At 43.8% G+C, this 27,382-nt stretch overlaps 1 non-coding gene and 1 pseudogene across 1 annotated transcript; one reads left to right on the forward strand and one right to left on the reverse strand.

Moving 5' to 3' along the window:
• Positions 1-19,689: 19,689 nt before the first annotated feature.
• On the reverse strand, positions 19,690-26,590 carry LOC128576864 (small conductance calcium-activated potassium channel protein 1-like; annotated as a pseudogene).
• LOC128578657 (U6 spliceosomal RNA) lies at positions 22,187-22,293 on the forward strand. The gene has a single exon (XR_008377796.1). It is a non-coding gene; the product is annotated as a U6 spliceosomal RNA (small nuclear RNA).
• Positions 26,591-27,382: the final 792 nt, after the last annotated feature.

The raw sequence follows: 27,382 nt of genomic DNA on the forward strand, positions 1-27,382 counted from the left end.
GAGCCCAGGAGTTTGAGGTTGCTGTGAGCTGTGATGCCACGGCATTCTACCCAGGGTGACAGCTTGAGGCTGTGTCTCAAAAAAAAAAAAAAAGTAACAAAAGGAAATCATTTGCTTTTTTTTTATTAAGTCAAACACACATAGATCATGAATACATTTATGCAAATGTGGAGTACAATGTGTTGATTTTTTTTTTTTTTTTTTTTTGGCCAGGGCTGGGTTTGAACCCACCTCCAGCATATGGGACCGGCGCCCTACTCCTTGAGCCACAGGCGCCGCCCTGTGTTGATTTTTTTTTAATATAAAATCTGACGTGGTTACGTCAAACCAATCAACATAGCTTTCGCCTCATTTACTTGATTATTGTGTTATTATATTTATGTTCTACACTTGACAGATTTGACTTGTACCCTTGCAATATGCTCCATAGGTGTGGTCCCACCTTTTACCCTCCCTCTATCAAACTTCTCCCCACCCTTCCCTTCCCACTCCATTTCTCTCCTTCATCCTGGGCTATAGTTGTGTTCTATCTTTCATAAGAAAGTATGAGTAAATATAAGTTGGTTTCATAGAAGTACTGAATACATTGGATACTTTTCCCTCCATTCTTGAGATACTTTACTCAAGAGAATATGTTCCAGGTCCCTCCATGTAAACATAAAAGAGGTAAAGGCTCCATCTTTTTTTTAAGGCTGCATAGTATTCCATGGTATACATGTACCACAATTTATTAATCCATTCATGGGTTGATGGGCACCTGGGCTTCTTCCATGACTTGGCTATTATGAAGCAGGTTACATTTCCAACAAAGGTCTAATAACCAGAATCCACAGAGAACTCAAACTTATTATTAAGAAAAGAAATCATTTGCATTTGAAATACCAATTCAAACTTGTGGATTGTTTTTCCTCTGGAGCAAAAGACAAGATTTAAAGATTAGGAATTTTACTGTAGTCCCAGCTACTTGGGAGGCTGAAGCAAGAGAATCGCTTGAGCCCAAGAGTTTGAGGTTGCTGTGAGCTATGACACCAGGGCACTCTACCAAGAGTAGAGTGACATAGTGAGACTCTGTCTCAAAAAAATAAAAATAAATAAATATAAATATAAATAAAAGATTAGGAATTTTAAGTATTCCAAAGATCTGATGGGTATTAAAGTACTGCTGCATTTTTTTAGGTGGTGCCACAAATGAATGTCTTTATTTGATATATTTATATTATAGATAATGTTCTATTTATGTTCCTGTTGGCCTTTTGAGTGTTTAACATACTATTAAGTAGTTATGAACCTTTGTATTTGCTTTTGCAAATAGCTATTTAAAAACTTTCTTCCAAATTGGTTAAGAAGAAAAATAATTGACCTTTCTAAAGTATTTGCCTAATTGGGAATTAAAAAGCTAAATAAGCTCTGGGTCAATGTTAATGTATATAATGTGACAAAAGTTAAAAATAAGCATGGTACTGGCGCAAAAGCAGAGAAGTAGATGTCTGGAACAGAATAGAGAATCAAGAGATGAATCCAGCTACTTACGTTATTTGATCTTTGACAAGCCAATTAAAAACATTCAGTGGGGAAAAGATTCCCTATTTAACAAATGGTGCTGGATAAACTGGCTGGCAACCTGTAGAAGATTGAAACTGGACCCACACCTTTCACCATTAACTAAGATAGACTCTCACTGGATAAAAGATTTAAACTTAAGACATGAAACTATAAAAATACTTGAAGAAAGTGCAGGGAAAACTCTTGAAGGAATTGGCCTGGGTGAATATTTTATGAGGAGGACTCCCCAGGCAATTGAAGCAGTGTCAGAAATACACTACTGAGACCTGATCAAACTAAAAAGCTTCTGCACAGCCAAGAACACAGTAAGTAAAGCAAGCAGACAGCCCTCAGAATGGGAGAAAATATTTGCAGGTTATACCTCCGATAAAGGTCTAATAAACAGAATCCACAGAGAACTCAAACGTATTAGCAAGAAAAGAACACGTGACCCCATCTCAGGGTGGGCAAGGGACTTGAAGAGAAACTTCTCCAAAGAAGACAGACACACAATCTACAAACATATGAAAAAAAGCTCATCATCCTTAATCATCAGAGAAATGCAAATCAAAACTACTTTGAGATACCACCTAACCCCAGTAAGAGTAGCCCACATAACAAAATCCCAAAACCAGAGATGTTGGCCTGGATGTGGAGGAAAGGGCACACTTTTACACTGCTGGTGGGAATGCACACTAATACGTTCCTTCTGGAGGGATGTTTGGAGAATACTTAGAGACCTAAAAATAGACCTGCCATTCGATCCTATAATTCCTTTTTTTTTTTTTTTTTTTTGGATTTTGGCCGGGGCTAGGTTTGAACCCGCCACCCCTGGCATATGGGACCGGCGCCCTACTCCTTGAGCCACAGGTGCCGCCCTCAATCCTATAATTCCTTTACTAGGTTTATACCCCAAAGACCAAAAGTCACAATATAACAAAGACATCTGTACCAAAATGTTTAATGCAGCCCAATTCATAATCGCTAAGTCATGGAAGAAGCCCAAGTGCCCATCAACCCACGAATGGACTAGCTAATTGTGGTACATGTATACCATGGAATATTATGCAGCCTTAAAGAAAGATGGAGACTTTTCCTCTTTCATGTTTACATGGATGGAGCTGGAACATATTCTTCTTAGCAAAGTATCTCAGGAATGGAAGAAAAAGTATCCTTTGTACTCAGCTCTGCTATGAAGCTAAATTATAGCTTTCACATGAAGGCTATAACCCAACTATAGCACAAGACTATGGGGAAAGGGCCAAGGAAGGGGAAGGGAGGTGGGAGGTTTTGGTGGAGGGAGGGTAATGGGTGGGACCACATCTACGGTGCATCTTAGAATGGGTACAGGCAAATCTTACTAAATGCAGAATACAAATGCCTACATACAGTAACTAAGAAAATGCCATGAAAGCTATGTCGAACAGTTTGATGAGAATATTTCAGATTGTATATGAAACCCACACATTGTACCCCTTGATTGCACTAATGTACACAGCTATGATTTAACAATAAAAAAATTTTAAAAAAGTTAAAAATAATTCAGGCAGATGCACATTCAGTCTTTTATGTATCTTAGAAAAAGTACAGGAAACTAAACTTAAAATCATAACACATCAACTAAGTTGTACACTTACAAGAAGTAAAAGAGAGTAACTATAAAGAACACTTAATGTGCAATTCTGATTCTTAGTTTAGAATAGAGGTTTTTGAAGTCATATAGGAAACATTCTTGTTAAAGAGGTCAATGACCCAGTTTAGAAGCTCCAAGAACAGGGCGGTGCCTGTGGCTCAGTTGGTAAGGTGCCGGCCCCATATACCGAGGGTGGCGGGTTCAAATCCGGCCCTGGCTGAACTGCAACCAAAAAATAGCTGGGCGTTGTGGCGGGCGCCTGTAGTTCCAGCTACTCGGGAGGCTGAGGCAAGAGAATCGCTTAAGCCCAGGAGTTGGAGGTTGCTGTGATCTGTGAGATTCCATGGTACTCTACCGAGGGCCATAAAGTGAGACTCTGTCTCTACAAAAAAAAGAAGAAGCTCCAAGAACAAACATTTCTTCTACGTTTTTTTTTTTTTTTTTTTTTTTTTTAGAGACAGAGTCTCACTTTGTCACCCTCGGTAGGGTGCCATGGCATTATAGCTCACAGCAACCTCCAGCTCTTGGGCTTAGGCTATTCTCTTGCCTCAGCCTCCTGAGTAGCTGGGACTACAGGCGCCCACCACAATGCCCGGCTATTTTTGTTGCAGTTTGGCCGGGACCAGGTTCGAACCCACCACCCTCGGTATATGGGACTGGCACCCTACTCACTGAGCCACAGACACTGCCTGTTTCTTAAACTTTAAACTTAGAAGTTGTTATCTGGGCGGCGCCTGTGGCTCAGTGAGTAGGGTGCCAACCCCATATACCGGGGTGGCGGCTTCAAACCCAGCCTCGACCAAACTGCAACCCCCCCAAAAAAAGTAGAAATCATTATCGTGCAAATATTACTGTTCATCGTAGAAAATTAGACAACGTAGATAAACAAAAAGGTTATATAACCTATAATCCCACCATCTAGAGACAATCACAGCTAACTTGTTTTGTGTGTAGCTTACACACTTGTTCTTTTTTTTTTTTTTTTGAGACAGATTCTCACTCTTGTAGCCCAGGCTAGAATGTTATGGCATCAGACTACTTCACAGCAACCTCAAATTCCTGAGCTGAAGTGATCCTCCTGCCTCTACCTCTGAAACTGCTAGAATTACAGGTGTGGCCACTACACCTGGCCTTATACACTTGTGTATATAATGTATATATATTTTTCCCAAATTAGATTTTTTATTAAATCATAACTGTGTACATTGATGCATTTATGGACTTCAGTGTACTTATTTGATATACAATGTGAAATGCTTACATTGAACTGATTAACACATCCATCATCTTATTTGTTGTGGTAAGACAATTATACTCTTAGTAGTTTTTTTTCTTTTTGAGACAGAGTCTCAAGCTGTTACTCTGGGTAGAGTGCTGTTGCATCACAGCTCACAGCAACCTCAAACTCTTGGGCTCAAGCGATTCTCTTGCCTCAGCCTCCCAAGTAGCTGGGACCACAGGCGCCCACCACAATGCCTGGCCATTCTTTGTTCTTTTGTTGCAGTTGTCATTGTTGTTTTAACTGGCCTGGGCTGGGTTTGAACCCTTCAACCTCAGCATATGTGGCTGGAGCCCTACCCACTGAGCTGCAGGTGCCGCCTTCTTAGTAGTTTTGAAACGGGTGGCGCCTGTGGCCCAAGGGGTAGGGCGCCGGCCCTATATACAGGAGGTGGTGGGTTCAAACCGAGCCCCGGCCAAAAACTGCAAAAAAAAAAAAAGAAAGAAATGTACCATTGCATCATGCACATTAGATGAGGTCCCCCCAAATACCCTCCTTCCCGCCTCCCCCTTCCTGTCCCCTCTCTCTCCTCTTCCCTTCTACTTTCTGGACTATAGTTATGTTTTCCCATTCGTATGAATGTGTAGGTGATTATATATTGATTTTGTAGTAGTATTGAGTATATTAGATACTTTTTTCCCCATTCTTCAGATACTTTACTAAGAAGAATATGTTCTAGCTCCATCCAGGTAAACATAAAAGATGTGAAGTCTCCATCTTTTTATGGCTGCATAGTATTCCATGGTGTACATATACAACAATTTGTTAATCCATTCATGGGTTGATGGGTACTTGGGCTGTTTCCATGTCTTGGCAATTATGAATTGGGCTGCAATAAACATTCTGGTGTAATGTCTTTGTTGTAAAATGTTATTGTTGTTGTTGTTTTTGTTGTTGCAGTTTTTGGCCAGGGCCAGGTTTGAACCCCCTACCTCTGGTATATGGGGCCAGTGCCCTACTCCTTGAGCCACAGGCCACAGGCGCCGCTCAAATGATTTTTTTTCTTGAGACAGAGTCTCACTATGTTGCCCTCAGTAGAGTGCTGTGGCATCACAGCTCGCAGCAACCTCCAACTCTTCGGCTTAAGTGATTCACATGCCTCAGCCTCCCAAGTAGCTGGGACTACAGGTGCCCACCACAATACCTGGCTATTTTTTTGTTGCAGTTGTCATTGTTTAGCTGGCCTGGGCCAGGTTTGAACCCACCACCCTCAGACTACATAGCTGGTGCCATAATCACTGTGCTACGGGCGCCCAGCCTCATGTTGTAAAATGATTTTTGATCATCTGGGTATATACCAAGTAGAGGAATTGCAGGATTGACCAGTAGGTCTACATTTAATTCCTTGAGTATTCTCCAAACTTCTTTCCAAAAAGGTCGTATTAGCTTGTAATCCCACCAGCAGATTTTTTTTTTTTAATTGTTGGGGATTCATTGAGGGTACAATAAGCCAGGTTACACTGATTGCAATCGTTAGGTAAAGTCCCTCTTGCAATCATGTCTTGCCCCCATAAAGTGTGACACACACCAAGGCCCCACCCCCTCCCCGTCCCTCTTTCTGCTTCCCCCCCATAACCTTAATTGTCATTAATTGTCCTCATATCAAAATTGAGTACATAGGATTCATGCTTCTCCATTCTTGTGATGCTTTACTAAGAATAATGTCTTCCACTTCCATCCAGGTTAATACGAAGGATGTAAAGTCTCCATTTTTTTTAATGGCTGAGTAGTATTCCATGGTATACATATACCACAGCTTGTTAATCCATACCTGGGTTGGTGGGCATTTAGGCTGTTTCCACATTTTGGCGATTGTAAATTGAGCTGCAATAAACAGTCTAGTACAAGTATTCTTATGATAAAAGGATTTTTTTCCTTCTGGGTAGATGTCCAGTAATGGGATTGCAGGATCAAATGGGAGGTCTAGCTTGAGTGCTTTGAGGTTTCTCCATACTTCCTTCCAGAAAGGTTGTACTAGTTTGCAGTCCCACCAGCAGTGTAAAAGTGTTCCCTTCTCTCCACATCCACGCCAGCATCTGCAGTTTTGAGATTTTGTGATGTGGGCCATTCTCACTGGGGTTAGATGATATCTCAGGGTTGTTTTGATTTGCATTTCTCTAATATATAGAGATGTGAACATTTTTTTATGCGTTTGTTAGCTATTCGTCTGTCATCTTTAGAGAAAGTTCTATTCATGTCTCTTGCCCATTGATATATGGGATTGTTGGCTTTTTTCATGTGGATTAATTTGAGTTCTCTATAGATCCTAGTTATCAAGCTTTTGTCTGATTCAAAATATGCAAATATCCTTTTCCATTGTGTAGGTTGTCTCTTTGCTTTGGTTATTGTCCCCTTAGCTGTACAGAAACTTTTCAGTTTAATGAAGTCCCATTTGTTTATTTTTGTTGTTGTTGCAATTGCCATGGCAGTCTTCTTCATGAAGTCTTTCCCCAGGCCAATATCTTCCAGTGTTTTTCCTATGCTTTCTTGGAGGATTTTTATTGTTTCATGCCTTACACAACTCCCTTCACCATAGTTTCAAAGAAAATGAAATACCTAGGAATATACCTAACGATTTTTTTTTTTTTGAGAGAGTCTCACTTTGTCTCCTTTAGTAGAGTGCTCTAGCATCATAGCTCACAGCAACCTCAAACTCTTGGGCTCAAGCAAGCAATTCTCTTACCTCAGCCTCCCGAGTAACTGGAACTACAGGCACCTGTTCCAATACCTGGCTATTTTTAGAAATTAGGTCTCATTGTTCCTCAGGCTGGTCTGGAACTCCTGAACTCAGGCAATACACCTGCCTTGGCCTCCCAGAGTGCTAGGATTACAAGCATGAGCCACCATGCCTGGCCTCTTTTTTTTTTTTTTTTATGTCTCACTCTGTTGCCCTGGGTACAGTGCCGTGGCATCATAGCTCACAGCGACCTGAAACTCTTGAGCTCAAGTGATCCTCTTGCCTCAGCCTCCCAAGTAGCTGGGACTACAGGCACCTGCCACCATGTCTAGCTAGTTTTTTTCTGTTTTTAGTAGAGACAGGGTCTTGCTCTTGCTCAGGCTGGTCTGGAATTCCTGATCTCAAGAAATCCTCCTGTCTAGGCTTCCCAGAGTACGAGGATTACAGGTGTGAGCCACTGTGCCCAGCCCTCCTAAATTAGATCATAGTTGCACATACCAATTTATATTATGCTTTCTAAACATTATGTTATAAAAGAGGGAGAAGAGAGAAACGCCATAAACTAGGGTTTTCCAAATTTGGTCTCTTCCACATTTCTACATAGTTTATAAAATGGTCACCTGTTATAGCTGTTTGATAGTTTAATTAATTTACCCTTATTCACTTAGGCATTTTTCTATTATTGTGTTATTAGATTTTTCCAAGATTTCTTTGTTTTATTTTATTTTATTTAATTTCATTTATTTATTTATTTATTTATTTTTTGTAGAGACAGAGTTTCACTTTATCGCCCTTGGTAGAGTGCCGTGGCGTCACACAGCTCACAGTAACCTCCAGCTCCTGGGCTTAAGCGATTCTCCTGCCTCAGCCTCCCGAGTAGCTGGGACTACAGGCGCCTGCCACAACGCCCGGCTATTTTTTTGTTGTTGTTGCAGTTTGGCCTGGGCCGGGTTTGAACCCGCCACCCTCGGTATATGGGGCCGGCGCCCTGCTCACCGAGCCACAGGCGCCGCCCTATTTTATTTTATTTTATTTTTGAGACAGAGTCTCACTCTGTCACACTTGGTAGAGTGCCATGTGTCACAGCTCACAGCAACCTCCAACTCTTGGGCTAAGCGATTCTCTTGGCTCAGCCTCACAAGTAGCTGGGACGAGGTCTCGCTCTGGCTCAGGCTGGTCTTGAACCTATGAGCTCTGGCAGTCCACCTGCCTTGACCCCCCTGAGTGCCAGGATTACAGGTATGAGCCACCATGCCTGCCCCGCTAGATTTTATTTTTATTTAGTTATATATTTTGTTTTGAGACAAAGTCTTATTATGTCACCCTCAGTAGAGTGAGTGGCATCACAGTTCCCAGCAACCTCAAACTCTTGGGCTCAAGTGATTCTCTTGTCTCAGCCTCCCAAGTAACTGGGACTACAGGTGCCTGCCACAATGCCTGGCTATTTTTTTTTTTTTTTTTTGCAGGTGTCATTGTTTAGCAGGCCTGGGCTGAGTTCGAACCCACCTGCCTTGGTGTATGTGGCTGCCACCTTAACCACTGAGCAATGGGCGCCAAGTCAATTTAGTTATTTTTAATTTTTTTTTTTGAGACAGAGTCTTACTGTGTTGCCCTCCGTAGAGTGCCGTGATGTCATAGCTCATAGCAACCTCAAACACCTGGGTTCAAGTAAACCTCTTGCCTCAGCCTCCTGAGAAGCTGGGACTACAGTTGCCTGCAGCAATGTCCAGCTATTTTTTGAGACAGTCTCACTCTGCTTCAGGCTGGTCTGGAACCTCTGAGCTCAGGCAATCTACCTGCCTTGGCCTCCCTGAGTGCTAAGATTACAGGCATGAGCCATCACACCTGGACCTTTCGATTTTATGTTTATTTATTTATTTATTTTTGAGATAGCGCCTCAAACTGTTACCCTGGGTAGAGTGCTATGGCATCACAGCTCACAGCAACCTCCAACTCCTGGGCTCAAGCGATTCTTCTGTCTCCGCCTCCCAAGTAGCTGGGACTATAGGCACTGGCCACAATGCCCGGCTATTTTTTGGTTGCAGCCGTCATTGTTCTTTGCAGGCCGGAGCTGGACTCGAACCTGCCAGCTGAGGTGTATGTGGCTGGCGCCTTAGCCCCTTGAGCCACAGGCGCCAAGCCAGATGGGTAATTTTTTTTTAACTTTTTTTTTTTTTTTGTAGAGACAGAGTCTCACTTTACTGCCCTCGGTAGAGTGCCATGACGTCACACAGATCACAGCAACCTCCAGCTTTTGGGCTTATGCGATTCTCTTGTCTCAGCCTCCTGAGCAGCTGGGACTACAGGCGCCCGCCACAACGCCCAGCTATTTTTTGGTTGCAGTTTGGCAGAGGCCGGGTTTGAACCCGCTACCCTTGGTATATGGGGCCGGCGCCCTACTCACTGAGCCACAGGCGCCACCCCAGATGGGTAATTTTTAAAAATTTTTGTAGAGACAGAGTCTAGCTATATTTGTCACATTGATCTCAAACTCCTGATCTCAGAAGATCCTCCTGCCTCAGCTTGCCAACATGCTGGAATTGGAGGTGTGAGTTATTGTGGCTGACACCTCAATTTCAGATAATACAACAATGAACATTTCATGCATATAACTTTTACTTCTGTTGAATTGTTTCTGTAGTATCAGTTTTCTAGTGTATAATTATTAGGCTAAAGGTCAAAAACAATTCTGTAAAATTGTTATCTATGTAACACATAGTTAAAAAAATCAGATCACAAGGCTGGGTGCAGTGGCTCACAAGTATAATCCTAGCATGTGGGAAGCCGAGGCTGGTGGATTGCCTGAGCTCACAAGTTCAAACTCAGCTTGATCCATTGCGAGACCCCCGTCTCTAAAAATTGCCAGGCATTGTGGCCGGCATCTGTAGTCCCAGCTACTTGGAGACTGAGGCAAAAGGATCGTTTGAGCAGAAGAGTTAGAGGTGGCTGTGAGCTATGATGCCATGGCATTCTATTGAGGGCAACAAAGTGAGACACTGGGCTAAGTGCCTTTGCTCAGCGGTTAGGGCCCCAGCCACATACACCCGGGGTGATGGGTTTGAGTCCAGCCCAGGCCTGCTAAACAGTGATGACAACTACAACAAAAAAATAGCCAGGTGGGGCGGCGCCTGTGGCGCAGTGAGTGGAGCATCGGCCCCATATGCCGAGGGTGGTGGGTTCAAACCCAGCCCCCGCCAAACTGTAACAAAAAAAATAGCTGGGCGTTGTGGCGGGCGCCTGTAGTCCCAGCTACTCGGGAGGCTGAGGCAGGAGAATCGCCTAAGCCCAGGAGTTGGAGGTTGCTGTGAGCCGTGTAACGCCACGGCACTCTACCGAGGGCAACAAAGTGAAACTCTGTCTCTACATAAAAAAAAAAAAAGAGAATAGTCAGGCGTTGTGGTGGGTGTTTGTAGTCCCAGCTACTTGGGAGGCTGAGGCAGGGGAGTCGTTTGAGCCTGAGAGTTTGAGATTACTGTGAACTGTGACGCCACAGCACTCTACCGAGACTCTCTGCGCCTGTGGCTCAGTGAGTAGGGCGCCGGCCCCATATACCGAGGGTGGCGGGTTCAAACCCAGCCCCGGCAGAACTGCAACCAAAAAATAGCCGGGCGTTATGGCGGGCGCCTGTAGTCCCAGCTGCTCGGGAGGCTGAGGCGGAGAATCGTGGAAGCCCAAGAGCTGGAGGTTGCTGTGAGTCCTGTGACGTCATGGCACTCTACTGAGGGCGGTAAAGTGAGACTCAGTCTCTACAAAAAAAAAAAAGATATTCCCAACAGATAGTATGTATCCTAACGTCGAAGCTACAAAGAAGCATGGAACGGTTGGAGAGCTGCAACAATGTAACTGGAGCATTGGGTATGTGGGGAGGGAATGTGAGGATAGGGGCAAAGGTGAGGAAAGGAGTGCAGATCATGAAATAGGTTTCCAAAGGGTTTATAGGCCATGGAAAGGAGTTTGGATTTATACTTGATCTTCATTGACAATGCAGAAAATAAAACAGGTGAAGGTTGCACCTAGATTTAAGTTTGGTTGTAGAGATATTAACTCTGCTTCAGAGTATGCACATTTTGAATATAGCGAATGTATCAAGGAAGGGGCCAGGCTTGAAGAAAGAGCACCTGATATAAGACTGTTAGGTCTGGCTGGAATGTGGATGTTTCCTGGCACTTGGTCCCCAGTGCCAAAGCAATGGTGCCGGCTCGATGGTGGAGCGATCACAATACAAAGCAAAAACATATATACACATTTACTGCAGTACAAAAGTAAAGTACAGTCTCGGCGCCTGTGGCTCAAGCAGCTAAGGCACCAGCCACATACACCTGAGCTGGCGGGTTTGAATCCAGCCCAGGCCCAAACAAAAATGACAGCTGCAACCAAAAAATAGCCGGGCATTGTGGGGGGCACCGGTAGTCCCAGCTACTTGGGAGGCGGAGGCAGGAGACTTGCTTGAGCCCAGGAGTTGGAGGTTGCTGTGAGCTGTGATGCCATGGCACTCTACCCAAGGTGACGGCTTGAGGCTCTGTCTCAAAAAAAGAAAAATTTAATTAATTAATTAAATACAATAAACAAAAGTAAAGTATAGCAAGAGTACATCTGGAACAGTGAGATGGGTCCTCCTCCAGGAGTGCAGAAGAGACCCTGAAGTGTGAGCATACAGGGTCATCTCCATGTTTTTCACCTCGTCTTGCCTCCCTCCCATCTCACCCCACACAGGATTGGCAGTTGTTTCCTGCCCCTTGGGTGATTGACAAGTTGGGGTTACATAATAAACTTTTTCTGCAGGTATCTTGCCCAAACTTCTCCAGGAACCCAGCAGGTCAAAAATCTGCAATGGTAATTGTATGGTAATGAGCTGAGGATCAGTTTACAGTCACTAGGGGCTCCTCACTGTGTTCTGACCAGGGAACAGTTCCTACCCCGTTTCCCCGAAAATAAGACATCCTCCGAAAATAAGACCTAGTTATAGGAAAGATAAGATGTCCCCTGAAAATAAGACCTAGCGCATCTTTGGGAGCACACCTTAAAATAAGACATTGTCGGGTGGTGCCTGTGGCTCAGGGAGTAGGGCGCCGGTCCCATATGCCAGAGGTGGTGGGTTCAAACCCAGCCCCAGCCAAAAAAAAAATAATAATAATAAAATAAGACATTGTCTTATTTTTGGGGAAACAGGGTAGCTGCAATTTTGCTTCCTAGCTATAATTTCGGTTCTGGCTCTCATTCTTAGCTACTTCCCGACTACTTGTTTACTTTCTGCCAGAGCTAACAAGAAATAAGGAGGAGGCACATAGGATTCAATTATCCAGCTAATAAAAATTTATAGTGTGGGACAGCGCCTGTGGCTCAAAGGAGAAGGGCGCCGGCCCCATATACTGGAGGTGGGTTCAAACCCGGACCCAGCCAGAAACTGCAAAAAAAAAAAAAAATTATAGTGTGCCTACAGTGCACTATTCTAGGCTCTGGCAATACAGCAGCGAAAAACAGAGATATAAACCGTTGTTCTCATGGAGCTTGTATTGCCGGACAAAGAGGGTCCATCTGTCTGTCACTGTCAGCTAATAGGCAGAGATTGGATAGGTCCACACCAAACTTTATCAGGAGGCTAGTGATTCTGGAGAATAGTGAGAGTACCCTCTTCAAGACCATTCTGTTGGGGCTCGGCACCCATAGCACAGTGGTTATGGTGCCAGCCACATACACCGAGCATAGTGGGTTCCAGCCTGGCTCCAGCCACCTAAACAACTGCAACAAAAAAATAGCCAGGCGTTATGGTGGGTGCCTGTAGTCCCAGCTACCTGGGAGGCTGAGGCAAGAGAATCACTTAAGCCCAAGAGTTGGAGGTTGCTGTGAACTGTGACACCCTGGCACTCTACTGAGGGCAACATAATGAGACTCTGCCTCAAAAAAAAAAAAGACTGTTCTGTTGGGGAAAAAAACTCAAAACTGTTCTGTCTTAGGTGGCTCACGCCTAGCACTCTGGGAGCCAGGGTGACAACTTGAGACTCTTTGTCTAAAGAAAAAAAAAAAAAAAGACTGTTCTGTTCTTCTATTTCCAACATCACAGCTTTTTTTTTAATTATTATTATTATTTTTTGCAGTTTTTGGCCGGGGTTGGGTTTAAACCCACCACCTCCAGTATATGAGGCCAGTGCCCTGCTCCTTTGAGCCATAGGAGCCGCCCCCAAATCACAGTTGTTGTTTTTTTTTTCAGTTTGGCTGGGGCTGGGTTTGAACCCACCACCTTCGGCATATGGGGCCAGAGCCCTACTCACTGAGCAACAGGTGCAGCCCCCAAATCACAGTTTTATACATAAAAGTTCAAACTAAAAACCTAGTTAACCCTTATCTTAAACAACAATAATCAGCATAATCCATGACCCATAATGAACAATACTTGACATAACCCATGACCCAAAACAACATTCCAACTCAAAAGTCAATCTCCTAAATCAATTGCCCTAGACTACTCAGGATATACACTTTTAGGTAAAGCTGAGTTTACAAAACAGCAAGAATGGGAGACATGAAGTGAAGATCACATAGGACCTAAACCAACCAGACCAGCAGCCCTAGCCTGAATAACTCTTATTCTCACTACAGGTACTTTAATTTGCATTCTAGAAGAAAAGAGACAGGCAGTAAACAAGTAAACACAAACTGTTAGAAATAAAACAGAAATTGTGGCTGGGTTGGAGAAGGGGCCGTCCAACTTTAGATAGAGTAGACACAGCTGGGTGCGGTGGCTCATGCCTGTAATCCTAGCACTCTGGGAGGCCAAGGCAGGTGGATTGCCTGAGCTCATGGGTTTGAGATCAGCCTGAGCCAGAGTGAGACCTCATCTCTAAAAATAGCCAGGCATTGTGGCAAGTGCCGATAGTCCCAGCTACTCATGAGGTTGAGGCAAAAGAATCACTTGAGCTCAAGAGTTTGAGGTTGCTGTGAACTTTGACCCCACAGCACTCTACCCTGGGTTACAAAGTGAGACTCTGTCTAAAAAAAAAAGAACAGTTTCAGGAGTTATACTGACCCACAGAGCAATCTGTCTCCACTATTTTTTTTTTTTTTTTGGTAGAGACAGAGTTTCACTTTGTTGCCCTCAGTAGAGTGCTGTAGCCTCACAGCTCACAGCAACCTCCAACTCCTGGGCTTAGGCAATTCTCTTGCCTCAGTCTCCCAAGTAGCTAGGACTATAGGCACCTGCCACAACACCTGGCTATTTTTTTCCTTGCAGTTTGGCCGGGGCTGGGTTTGAACCTGCCACCCTTAGAATATTGGGCTGGCGCCCTACTCACTGAGCCACAGGCGCCGCCCGCCTCCACTACTCTTTTTTTTTTAAATATACAAAAATAATTGTATTTTTATTTTTATATAAATAATGAACATGTGCCCATCAAACTTAAAATATTTTTCCATAGTAACAATGAACATGTAGACAAATACAAAAAAATACAATACCATTACAACGGCTAAAAATAAAATGAATAAAATAGTTAAATGGGAATTAACAAAACACATCCAGGTCATACATGATGAAAACCATAAAATACTGATTAAAAAAAAATCAAGGAATTGGGGGCGGCACCTGTGGCTCAGTGAGTAGGGTGCCGGCCCCATATGCAGAGGGTGGCGGGTTCAAACCCAGCCCTGGCCAAACTGCAACAACAACAAAAAAAAATAGCCGGGCGTTGTGGCGGGCGCCTGTAGTCCCAGCTGCTCTGGAGGCTGAGGTAAGAGAATCGCATAAGCCCAAGAGTTAGAGGTTGCTGTGAGCCGTGTGACGCCACGGCACTCTACCCGAGGGCGGTACAGTGAGACTCTGTCTCTACAAAAAAAAAAAAAAATCAAGGAACATCTAATAATTGAAAAGACTATACCTTGTTCATGAATTGAAAGACTAAAGATGTGCCGAGCGCAGTGGCTCACAGCTGTAATCCTAGCACCCTGGTAGGCGGAGGCAGGTGTATAGCCTGAGCTCAGGAGTTCAAGACCAGCCTGAGCAAGAGAGAGACCTCATCTCCACTAAAAATAGAAAAATTAGCCAGGCATGTGGTGGGCACCTTTAGTCCCAGCTACTTGGGAGGCTGAGGCAAGAGGACTGCTTGAGCTTAACAGCTCGAGGTTGCTGTGAACTATGATGCCACCTCACTCTACCCAGAAGGCAACACAGTGAGAATTTGTCTCAAAAAAAAAGAAAGACTAAAGATGTCAATTCTCCCCCAAACTGATATACAAATACAGCACAATTCTATTTAAATATAAAAAAAAATTTTTTTTGTAGATATAGTAGATATAGATAAGATTATTCTTCTGGATATATATACCTAGAAAAATAATCAAATCTATTAAGAGTAGAGTATAGGAGCAGCACCTGTGGCTCAAGGAGTAGGGTGCTCGCCCCATATACCAGGGGTGGTGGGTCCAAGCCTGGCCACAGCTTGGAAAAAAAAAGAGTGGAGTATAAATGTCTTAACACAATAACCAAGTGAGGTGAAGGCTATGTTAACCAGTTTGATGTAAGCATTCCAAATTATATGTAAAATCAGTACATTTTACCCCATAAATGCATTAATGTACACAGTAGTGATTAAATAAAAAAATTAAGAGAAAAAAATAAAGGATTGTTATGTGGTAAAAAAAAATTATTCTAAATTTTACATAGAAAGGCAAACAAACTAGAATAGCTAAAATAATTCTGAAAAATAAGAATAAAAGTATGAGGAATCAGTCTACCTGATTTCAAGAATAATATAGCTACAGTAATCAAGAATGTGTGGTATCAGTAGAGGATCAGACACATAAATCACTGGAACAAAATAGAGGACTCAGAATTAGACCCACACAAACATTCCTATCTTATTTTTAACCAAGGTACAAAAGCAATTCAGTGAAGGAAGTCTTTGCAGACAAATCATGCTAGAGTAAGTGGACATTCACATGCAAAAACAAAAAAAGATCCTCAACCCAAGACATCATATACAAAAATGAACTCAAACAAAATAAGTCATGGATTTATAAGTAAAACACAAAACTACATATTTTTGTTGGTTGGTTGGTTGGTTGGTTTTGGGACTGAGTCCCACTCTATTGGCCTGGGTAGAGTGCCATAGCGTCACAGCTCACAGAACCTCAAACTCCTGGGTTCAAGCAATCCTCGTGCTTCAGCTTCCCAAGTAGCTGGGACTACAAGTGCCCCACTCCACAACGCCCAGCTAATTTTACTATTTTAGTAGAGACAGGATCTTGCTCTAGCTTGGGCTGGTCTAGAACTCCTGAGCTCAGGCTCCCAGAGAGGTGAGATTACAGGCATCAGCCACTACAACAAAATCTTTTTTTTTTTTTTTTTTTTAAAGAGAGACAGGGTTGGGCTCTATCGGCCAGGATGGAGGATAGTGGCATAATCACTACTATTTTTTTGAGCATGATATTTCTTTTGCTGCAGTCCTCAGGTGCCTTCTATCATACATTTTCACCTTTCACATTTGACCTCACACCACTTTTCTACAAAACCCAAGGCACAGAGGTACTTCTGATCTGTCTTATAATTTCTTTTCCAGCTCCTTCTGCTGCAACACCTTCGCATGGTGCTGCAGACATTAAACTTCAGAGTCACCTGTCTGGGTTCTCCTATTTCCCTGGTCTGGACCAGCATTCAGATTTCAGGGATTGTGGATCCTTTTGGGACTTCTCCCCAGGCTTTAACTCTACCGTGGGGGGGGCTCTATGGGGTTGTAATATACATATGGGTTTTCACCTTTTTCTGTGTCACATATTCAGTATTGTATCAGATTATGAGTGCAGGTTACCTTTGTGGGTGCCTTTGCATTCATAAATGCTACAAGAGAATCAGCTTTTGTCCTATCTTAGTGGTATGGGTGTACAGATCACATTCCTCCTCCCCCTTTCCCAAAGTCCAAAGTCCTATTAAGACAAGTCCCAAGAGGAATTTCATCAGACTTCAGCTGTGTGTTGATAGCCGGCTCCCAGTATGTGGCTGGAGCTGGGCATGTTAACTACCTCAAAAGTTACCTTGTTGCTGCTTGGGTGGTGCCTGTGGCTCAGTGGGTAGGGCGCTGGCCCCATATACAGAGGGTGGTGGGTTCGAACCCAGCCCCGGCCAAACTGCAGCAACAACAAAAATAGCCGGGCATTGTGGCGGCGCCTAGTTACTTGGGAGGCTGAGGCAAGAGAATCGCCTAAGCCCAGGAGTTGGAGGTTACTGTGAGCTGTGACGCCACAGCACTCTACCAAGGGCAATAAAGTGAGACTCTGTCTCTAAAAAAAAAAAAGTTACCTTGCTGGGGTTGACCGGATCTGTTTTTCCTTCCCACTGGAACAGTGAAGCTCTCCTCAGTCTGCTGTGATGGATCTAGGAGAGGATCCCTTTCACCTTTGCTGCTGTGGGTGTGGTCAGGATGATGATGTAGGATGACCAGGTTCCGATCCTTGACCAAGACTTGATCCCCTGGACAAAAAGGGTGTAAAGACACAAAAGGGTAAACAGAACACGGTTAATTACCCAAGTGAAGATCTTTTTTGCTACTCTTTGTCACCCACGGTAGAGTGCCTTGATGTCATAGCTCACAGCAACCTCCAACTCTTGGGCTTAAGTGATTCTCTTGCCTCAGCCTCCCGAGTAGCTGGGACTACAGATGCCCACCACAATGCCTGGCTATTTTTACTTTTTTTAATTTATTTTTATTTTTTTATTTTTTATTTTTTTATTAAATCATAGCTGTGTACATTGATATGATCATGGGGCATCATTCACTAGCTTCACAGACTGTTTACCAAGTTTCACATATACCCTTGTAAGATGCACCGCTGGTGTAATCCCACCAATCCCCTTCCCTCTACCCCCCTCCCCTCTCCCTCCCCTCCCTTTCCCCCTTCCCCCTATTCTTAGGTTGTAACTGGGTTATAGCTTTCATGTATTTTTACTTTTTTAATAGTATTTTAATATATTACATTAAATAAATGTATTAAAATTTACTTCATTTGTTTCTTTTTACTTTTCTTAAATGTGGCTGTAAGAACACTTAAAATTATGTATGTTGCTCACATAATATTCTAGTTGGCAGCACAGTAATCAGCATACTGTGGCTTGAGGGTCAAATTCAACCAGTTGTCTATCTTGGAAAGTAAAGGTTTATTGGAACACAGCCTTACCTATTCATCTCCACTGCTTTCCTCCTTCAACATCAGAAAACTGAGTAATTGAAACAAGGACTGTCTCGTCCATAAAGCCTGAAATCTTTACTATCTGCCCCCTTGCAGAAAAATTTTGCCAACTTTTGCTATACATTGGACTTACCTGAGGAACTTAAATTTTGGTTCAGGCTACATCTCAGACTCAATTGTAAGTGGTATTGGGTGTGGCCCATAGTTTTTTATAAAAGCCCCCCCCTCCAGGTATCCCAATGAGTAGCCAAAGATGAGACCCACATATTAAATAATTTTCAGGGAAAATGGACAATGGAGGAAATTAAGTAATTTCTAATTATACCACATGATCTCACGGATCAATCCACAGATTTAATTCTGAGCCTCTGGGTAGCCAAAGCAAAAAAGAAAAATTGTTGCAAAATCTAAAGGGTGAAAATTAGGCTGGGCCTGGTGGTTCACACCTGTAATCCTAGCACTCTGGGAGACCAAAGCAGGTGGATTGCTTCAGCTCAGGAGTTGGAGACCAGCCTGAGCAAGAGTGAGACCCCGTCTCTATTAAAAATAGAAAAAGAAACTAGCCAGGCGTAGTGGTATATGCCTATAGCCCCAGCTAATTGAGAGGCTGCAGCAAGAGGATTGCTCAAGCCCAAGAGTTTGAGGTTGCTGTAAGCTATGATACCACAGCATTCTACCCATGGTGACAGAGTAGGACTCTTTTTAAAAAGAAAAAAGGAGGCTCGGCGCCCACAGGGCAGGGGTTATGGTGCTGGCCACAATACACCGAGGGTGGTGGGTTAGAGCCTGGCCGGGGCCAGCTAAACAACTGCAACAAAAATAATGGCCAGGTGTTATGGCGGGCTCCTATCATCCCAGCTACTTGGGAGGCTGAGACAAGAAAATGGCTTAAGCCCAAGAGTTTGAGTTTGCTGCGAGCTGTGATGCCACAGCACTCTACCAAGGGCGATATAATAAGACAGTCTCAAAAAAAAAAAAAAGAAAAGAAAAGGGTAAAAAATCATTTGGTTATTCCAGAAAATAAAATAGGTTTCCTGCCACTTACTTTGGGTGGCACCTATGACTTGTCAGAGCCCATGACCTGCCTCCCTCTGACAATCCTCCCAACCCACTCAGCACAGAAGCTGCAGGCCCCAATCAACTGACCACCCAGCCTAGGCTGAGGGAGTGAGCCATTACAAGGCCATATTAAGCTTTTGAGGGCTGTCTCCACACCTGGCAGACACAGAAACGTGAGCTGTAAAGGTGCTGGACTTATTGATGGATGGCTTGGAAGAATTTAACCCTGGTGTTTCCAAACCCGGGCTTGATCTGGCTGCTTCACCAGCCTGGTGTGTTTACAGATGAGCCACGTCTCCCTGAGAACATTAGCAGCAGCATTGTTTACCTTTCGCAGACACGCATGGTCTAGGTAACGATGATCCAGGAAGAGATGCTGAAAACAAGCAGCATGCAGCCGGGGCAGATGGTCATGAGTGTCTTCATGATAAAATGCTTGTTGAAAGTGATCTTGTTGAAGGCCCCAACACTGTGGCTTGAGGCATCTGTGAAGATGTTACTATGCAGGAGCATGACACCGCCCAGCAGATAGAGGCACAGAAACATAAGGATGGACAACAACATATCTACATTGGCCTCGACCACTGATGGCACTTATGTGAAGGCCAAACGAGCACTTCATGTGAAGCCGTAGTGGCCAGGCACCGGGTGGATAGCATACACAACCATATAATATAATTATATATTATAACTTTATATAATATATATAGTTATCGAAAGTTATATATTATAAACTATATAACATATAACTTTATATATTAATATAAATATATTATACTTTAAATATATTAATATTTATATTAATATATAAGGTAATATAATATATATTAATATATAATGTATATAATAATATAAATGTTATATTAATATATAAAATTATATATAACATATTATATAATTTTATATAATGTAATTATGTGTTATACATATTAAAGTTATATATATTATAAACTTTATATAACATAATTATACATTATAGTATATAATAGAATTATATAGTATAATAATAATAGAATTATTATTATAACTCCAGCAAGATGAGGAAGACAGGAAGACCAGGAAGACATGCTTGCATGTCATGGCGATGCACCAGTCATCTGCCCCAGTATCCACCATGAACAGCTGGACCTCCCAGGAGTGGTACGGAACCACGAGACCCAGTAGGATGACAGTGGGGAGACTGATGAAGCATTTGAGTGCAAATGAGTACAAAGACTCCTTGGTGTACATCCCCCAGGATAGCTCTGTTTTTGTCACCATGACGATGCTGAACATGCCAAAGATGAGGGCATAGTCACTGAGGCACTTCCACTTCTCAAAGGGTGCCCACTGGTGGACAGGTGGTGGCCTACATTAGGGGGCTTTCCTGAGCCCCCCTCCCCACCCTCCTCCTCCTCATCATCATCATCCTGGTCCTGGGGCTGCCCCTGGGGGGCTGCTGGGTGAGTACCAGGCTGTCTCACTCTTGGCCACTACCACCTGGAATCCTGGACTATGTGGAGGCTGAGGGGAGCAACCAGCACCCAGCCCACTGACCAGAAGCCACTCTACACTGCCACTGTGTCTGTGGCTGTTCATGACTACCTGGGTGAAGGGGTTGGGCTCCCTGCAGGCCACCCGGGGTCCAGCATGGCTCAGTGGCTGAGATTCTGTGCTGACTGGACAGACACGGCCACAACAGCTGGAGTCCTTGTTCCCAGCCCATGTGCAAAGACAAGTGCCACAATGCCCAGCTATTTTGAGTGACAGGGTCTCACTCTTGCTCAGGCTAGTCTCGAACCCACGAGCTCAAGGCAATCCACTTGCCTCAACCTCCCAAAGTGCTAGGATTACAGGCGTGAGCCACCACGCCTGGGTAACTATTGTGTATAATTTTATATTCTTTGGCCAGACTCTTAGTCCTGTTTAATAAATCAGTTTAGTTAAACTGCTATATCTCATTTTATGAGCTGGTATTTCAGACAAGCCTGGAATATAATACAGGTGGGCCACAGTTTTTTCTTTTTGAACCATTTTTCTCTCTCTAATGTCTCACTTTACTAAGAACAAATTACAGAAGAACTGATTTAATTGCCAAAATAAACCGTACTCTCAGTATACTAAGTCTGATTATTTGCATTAAGTGCAGTAAATATAATTATTAGCCATCCAGGCTAATAATTCCTTTTAAAATTGGCTTTGCTGGCTTGGAGCCCATAGCACAGTGGTTACAGCGCTGCCACATGCACTGAGGCTGGCAGATTCAAGCGGGCCAGTTAGACAACAATAATAACTGCAACAGAAAATAGCCGGGGGTTGTGGTGGGCACCTGTAGTCCCAGCTACTTGGGAGGCTGAGGCAAGAGAATCACTTAAACCCAAGAGTTGGAGGTTGCTATGAGCAGTGATGCCACAGTACTCTATCAAGGGTGACATACTGAGACTCTGTCTCAAAAAAAAAAAAGAAATTAAATTAGAAGGTTAGGCCATGCCTGTAGCTCAGTGGGTAGGACACCGGCCACATACAACGAGGCTGGCAGGTTCGAATCCATCCTGGGCCAGCTAAAGCAACCATGACAACTGCAACAGAAAAATAGCCAGGCATTGTGTTAGGCTGTAGTCCCAGCTACCTGGGAGGCTGGGGCAAGAGAATTGCTTAAGCCCAAGAGTTTGAGGTTGCTATGAGCTGTGACACCATGGCACTCTACCCAGGGTGACAGCTTGTCTCAAAAAAAAAAAAAAAATTAGGAGGTCAGTGGGGTTGTAGGAATAGAAGTAGATTTGCACTGACACGAAGAACAATTGGATGAAGAAAAGCATAACTTAAAAATTATATATCACTGGTGCTCGCTTCGGCAGCACATATACTAAAATTGGAACGATACAGAGAAGATTAGCATGGCCCCTGCGCAAGGATGACATGCAAATTCGCAAAGCGTTCCATTTTTAAAGATTGCCACTGTCTCGGTGCCTGTAGCTTAGGCGGCTAAGGCACCAGCCACATACACCAGAGATGGCGAGTTCCAATCTCAGCCTGGGCCTGCCAAACAGCAATGACAACTACAACTGAAAAATAGCCACGCGTTGTGCCAGGCACCTCTTGTCCCAGCTACTTGGGAGGCTGAGGCAAGAGAATCTCTTAAGCCCAGGAGTTGGAGGTTGCTGTGATGCCACAGCACTCTACCCAGGGTGACAGCTTGAGGCTCTGTCTCAGAAAAAAAAAAAAATATATATATATATGTGTATGTGTGTGTATATATATATATATATATCACTTAAAATAGGCTCAGCACCCCTAGCACAGTGGTTGCGGCTCCAGACACATACACTGAGGGTGGCAGCCTGGACCAGCTAAATACCAATGACAACTGCAACAAAAGAATAGCTGGGCGTTGTGGCAAGAGTCTGTGGTCTCAGCTACTTGGGAGGCTGAAGCAAGAGAATCACTTAAGCCCAAGAGTTTGAGGTTGCTGTGAGCTGTGACATCATAGCACCCTGCAGAGGGTGACATAGTGAGTGAGACTCTGTCTTAAAAAAAATAAATAAATAAAATAGATAAATAAATAAAAATAAACGTGTTAAACTGATCTATGGATTCCAGTGTACTTCCATCAAAATTTCAATTGAGGGGCGGCACCGGTGGCTCAAAGGAGTAGGGTGTCAGCCTCATATACCAGAGGTGGCGGGTTCAAACCCAGCCCTGGCCAAAAACTGCAAAAAAAAAAACAAAAAAACGAAAACTCAATTGGATTTTTCATAAAATTTGACAAAATGATTCTAAACTTTTGGGATGTTTTTGTTTGTTTGTTTGTTGTTTTTGAGATGGACTCTCAAGCTGTTGCCCTGGGTAGAGTGTCGTGGCATCATAGCTCACAGCAACCTCCAACTCTTGGGCTCAAGCAGTCCTCTTGCCTCAGTTTTTCTATTTTTAGTAGAGAAAAGGTCTTGATTTTTGCTCAGGCTGGTCTCGAACTTTTGAGCTCAAGTTATCCTCCTCCCTCCACCTCCCAGAGTGCTAGGATTACAGGCGTGAGCCATCGTGCCCGGCCCTAAACTTTTCTTTTTTTGAGACAGAGTCTCACTTTACTGCCCTCAGTAGAGTGCTGTGGCACCATAATTCACAGCAACCTCAAATTCCTGGGCTTAAGCCATCTTCTTGCCTCAGCCTCCCAAGTAGCTGGGACTACAGGCACCCAACACAGTATCAAGCTATTTTTTAGAGATGGGGGTCTCACTCTTGCTCAGGCTGGTCTCGAATTCCTGAGCTCAGGCTATCTACCCACCTGAGCCTCCCCAGAGTGCTACGATTACAGGGGTGAGCCACCATGCCTCACCAGTCAATTCTGAACTTTAAATGGAAGAGGAACTGACTAAAAATAATGGAGACAAAATAAGTAGATAAGGGAAATGGAACTTTCAAATATCAAAAATTATTATGAGGCTCGGCGCTTGTAGCTCAGCGGCTAGGGTGCCAGCTACGTACACCAGAGCTGTGGGTTCTAGCCCAGCCTGGGCCTGCCAAACAACAATGACAACTGCAGCCAAAAAAATTGCTGGGCTGGGTGGCGTCTATGGTTCAGGGTGTAGGGTGCTGGTCCCATATACCGAGGGCGGCAGGTTCGAACCCGACCCTGGTCAAAACTGCAAAAAAAAAAAAAAAAAGAGCCAGGCATTGTGGCAGGCACCTGTGGTCCCAGCTACTTGGGAGGCTGAGGCAGGAGAATCACTTAAGTCCAAGAGTTGGAGGCTGCTGTGAGCTGTGACGCTACAGCACTCTACTGACGGTGACATAGTAAGACTCTGTCTCAAAAAAAAAAAAAAAGGGGCGGTGCCTGTGGCTCAGTGAGTAGGGCGCCGGCCACATATACGGAGGGTAGCGGGTTCAAACCCAGCCCTGGCCAAACTGCAACAACAACAACAAAATAGCCAGGGATCTGGAGATTCCTGTGAGCTGTCACGCCATGGCACTCTACCGAGGGCGACAAAGTAAAACTCCGTCTCAAAAAAAAGGATATATTATGAAGCAATAATTAAGAGAGTTTAGAATTAGTGGAAGAATACATGAATGTAACAATGGAAAAGAATAGAGAGCTAAAAAGCAGAACATATATGGAAATCAGGTACAATAAGAGTGGCATTGCAGGCTGGGCACAGTGGCTTATGCCTGTAATCCTAGTACCTTGGGAGGCCAAGGTGGGTGGATTGCTGGAGCTCACAAATTTGAGACCAGCCTGAACGAGAGTGAGACCTTGTCTCTACTAAAAATAGAAAAACTGAGGCAAGAGAATCACTTGAGCCCGAGAGTTGGAGGTTGCTGTGAGCTACGATGACATGATACTCTACCCAGGGCAACAGATCTGTCTCAAAAGGAAAACAAGAGTGGCATTGCAGATCAATGGGGGAAAGGATGGAGTATTGTCAAAATAGTGCTGGATCGGCTGATTATCCACATAGAAGAAAATGAAATGAGATCTCTACCTCATACTTTATACAAAAATTGATTCTGCATGGATTAAGGACTTAGATGTGCAAGGCAAGAATTTTAAACTTTTTAGAAGATATAAGAGAATATTTCTTTCTTTTTTTTTGGACTAAAGGTGGTGGGGTTAGGGTTCGGTTTTATACATTTTAGGTAAACAGGAATTACAAGTGAGGTCATAAATCAATACGTGGAAAACATGCATTGGTTTGTTCCAAGAAGGTGGGACATCTGGAAGTAGGTGGGGGGCCTTAAAGGTGATAGGTAGCTTCAAAAATTTTTTGGCTGCTGGCTTGGCACCCGTAGCACAGTGGTTATGACACCAGCCACATACACCGAAGTTGGTGGGTTCTAACCTAGCCCAGGCCAGCTAACCAACAATGACAATTGCAACAAAAAATAGCCAGGTGTTGTGGCGGGCACCTGTGGTCACAGCTGCTTGGGAGGCTGAGGCAAGAGAATTGCTTAAGCCCAAGAGTTTGAGGTTGCTGTGAGCTTCTGCCATGGCACTCTACTGAGGGTGACACAGTGAGACTCTGTCTTAAAAAAAAAAAAAAAAAAGATCCTTTGGCTGAAGGAGTTAGGCTTTGTCTAAAAGACCATCTGGTCAGACTTCTTTTTTTTGCAGTTTTTGGCCGGGGCCGGGTTTGAACTCACCACCTCCAAGTATATGGGGCAGGCTCCCTACTCCTTGAGCCACAGGCGCTGCCCCAATGAGAAAGTCCTTGTGCCGAAACCCAGGATTGAACCACAGTCAGACTTTTTTGAGTAGTCGCAAGTGATTAATTTCCTGTACTGTAATTGTTCTAAAGGCAGTGACTCTAACCACTGTGAAAGTCCAAATAAAAATTGATCCAAAAAAAAAGTCGGCTGGGTGCAGTGGCTTACGCCTATAATCCTAGCACTCTGGAAGGCTGAGGAGGGTGGACTACTTGAGCACAGGAGTTCCAGACCAGCTGGAGCAAGAGTGAGACCCCATCTCTACTAAAAATAGAAAAAAAAAGGGTGGCACCTGTGGCTCAAAGGAGTAGGGCACAGGCCCCATATGCCGGAGGTGGTGAGTTCAAATCCAGCCCGGCCAAAAAAAAAAAAACTGCAAAAAAAAAAAATAGAAAAAACATCCAGGCATTGTGGCAGGTGCCTGTAGTTCCGTGATGCCACAGCACTCTACCTAGGGCAATAGAGTGAGACTCTGTCTCAAAAAAAAAAAAAAAAAAGTTGGATGGGCACAGTGGCTCATGCCTGTAATCCCACCACTCTGGGAGGCTGAGGCAGGCAGATTGCCTAAGCTTAGGAGTTGGAGACCAGCCTGACCTATAGCCAGACTCCATCTCTAAAAATAGCCAGGCGTTGTGGCAGGTGCCTATAGTCCTAGCTACAGGGGTGAGGGGGGAGGAGGACAAAGTGAGACTCTGTCAAAGTTATTCCTTTAAAAATTTAGTGGGTGGTGCACTGTGGTTCATAATCCCAGCACTATGGGAATATGAGGCAGAAGAACTGCTTGAGCCCAGAAGATGGAGGCTGCGTTGAGCTATTATAGGGCCACTTGCACTCCAGACCCCATCTATAAAAATAAAAAGGTTGGCACAAAATATTTACAATTTATATAACTAAAGGATAACTTTCCTAAATATATATTAAAAATGACTATATATCAATAGCAAAAAGACAAGCTACCCAGTGAAAACTGACCAAAAGACATGAACCAGCATTTCATAGAAGAGAAAATAGGAACAGCCAATAAACAAGAAAAGATGAGATACCTCATCCGTCATTAGGGAAACACAAAGAATGATGACAATGAGATTCATTTTATACACATCAGGCTTTTTTCTGAGACAGCCTCTATTGCCCTTGGTAGAGTACCATGGTGTCATACCTCACAGCAACCTAAAACTCTTGGGCTTGAGCAATCCTCTCACCTCAGCCTCCTGAGTAGATGGGACTACAGGCACCTGCCACAATGCTTGGCTATTTTTTTTCTTTTTTAGAGACATGTCTGGCTCTTGCTCAGGCTGGTCTCAGACTCCTGAGCTCCAGAGATCCACCTGCCTCAGCCTCCCAGAGTGCTAGGATTACAGGCAGGAGCCACCATCCCGGGCCAAAAGGTCTTATTTATTTATTTATTTATTTTGAGACAAGGTCTGGCTCTGTCACCCAGGCTAGAGTGCAGTAGTATCATCATAACTCACTACAACTTAAAACTTCTGGGCTCAAGCGATCCTCTGCCTCTGCCTACCGAGTAGCTGGGATTATAGGCCAGGCCACTATGGCTAATCTTTCCATTTTTTGTAGAGATAGGGTTTTTTTCTTGTTGTTGTTTGTTTGTTTTGAGACAGAGTCTCAAGCTGTTGCCCTGGGTAGGGTGCCTTGGCAACATCATCGCTCACAGCAACCTCCAACTCTTGGGCTCAAGCGATACTCTTGTCTCAGTTTTTTGTATTTTTATTACAGATGGTCATCTTGTTCTGGCTCAGGCTAGGCTTGAACCCGTGAGCTCAAGCAATCCATCCGCCTCGGCCTCCCAGAGTGCTAGGATTACAGGTGTGAGCCACCTCAC

Source organism: Nycticebus coucang, chromosome X (assembly GCF_027406575.1).
Source record: "Nycticebus coucang isolate mNycCou1 chromosome X, mNycCou1.pri, whole genome shotgun sequence".
NCBI lineage: Eukaryota > Metazoa > Chordata > Mammalia > Primates > Lorisidae > Nycticebus > Nycticebus coucang.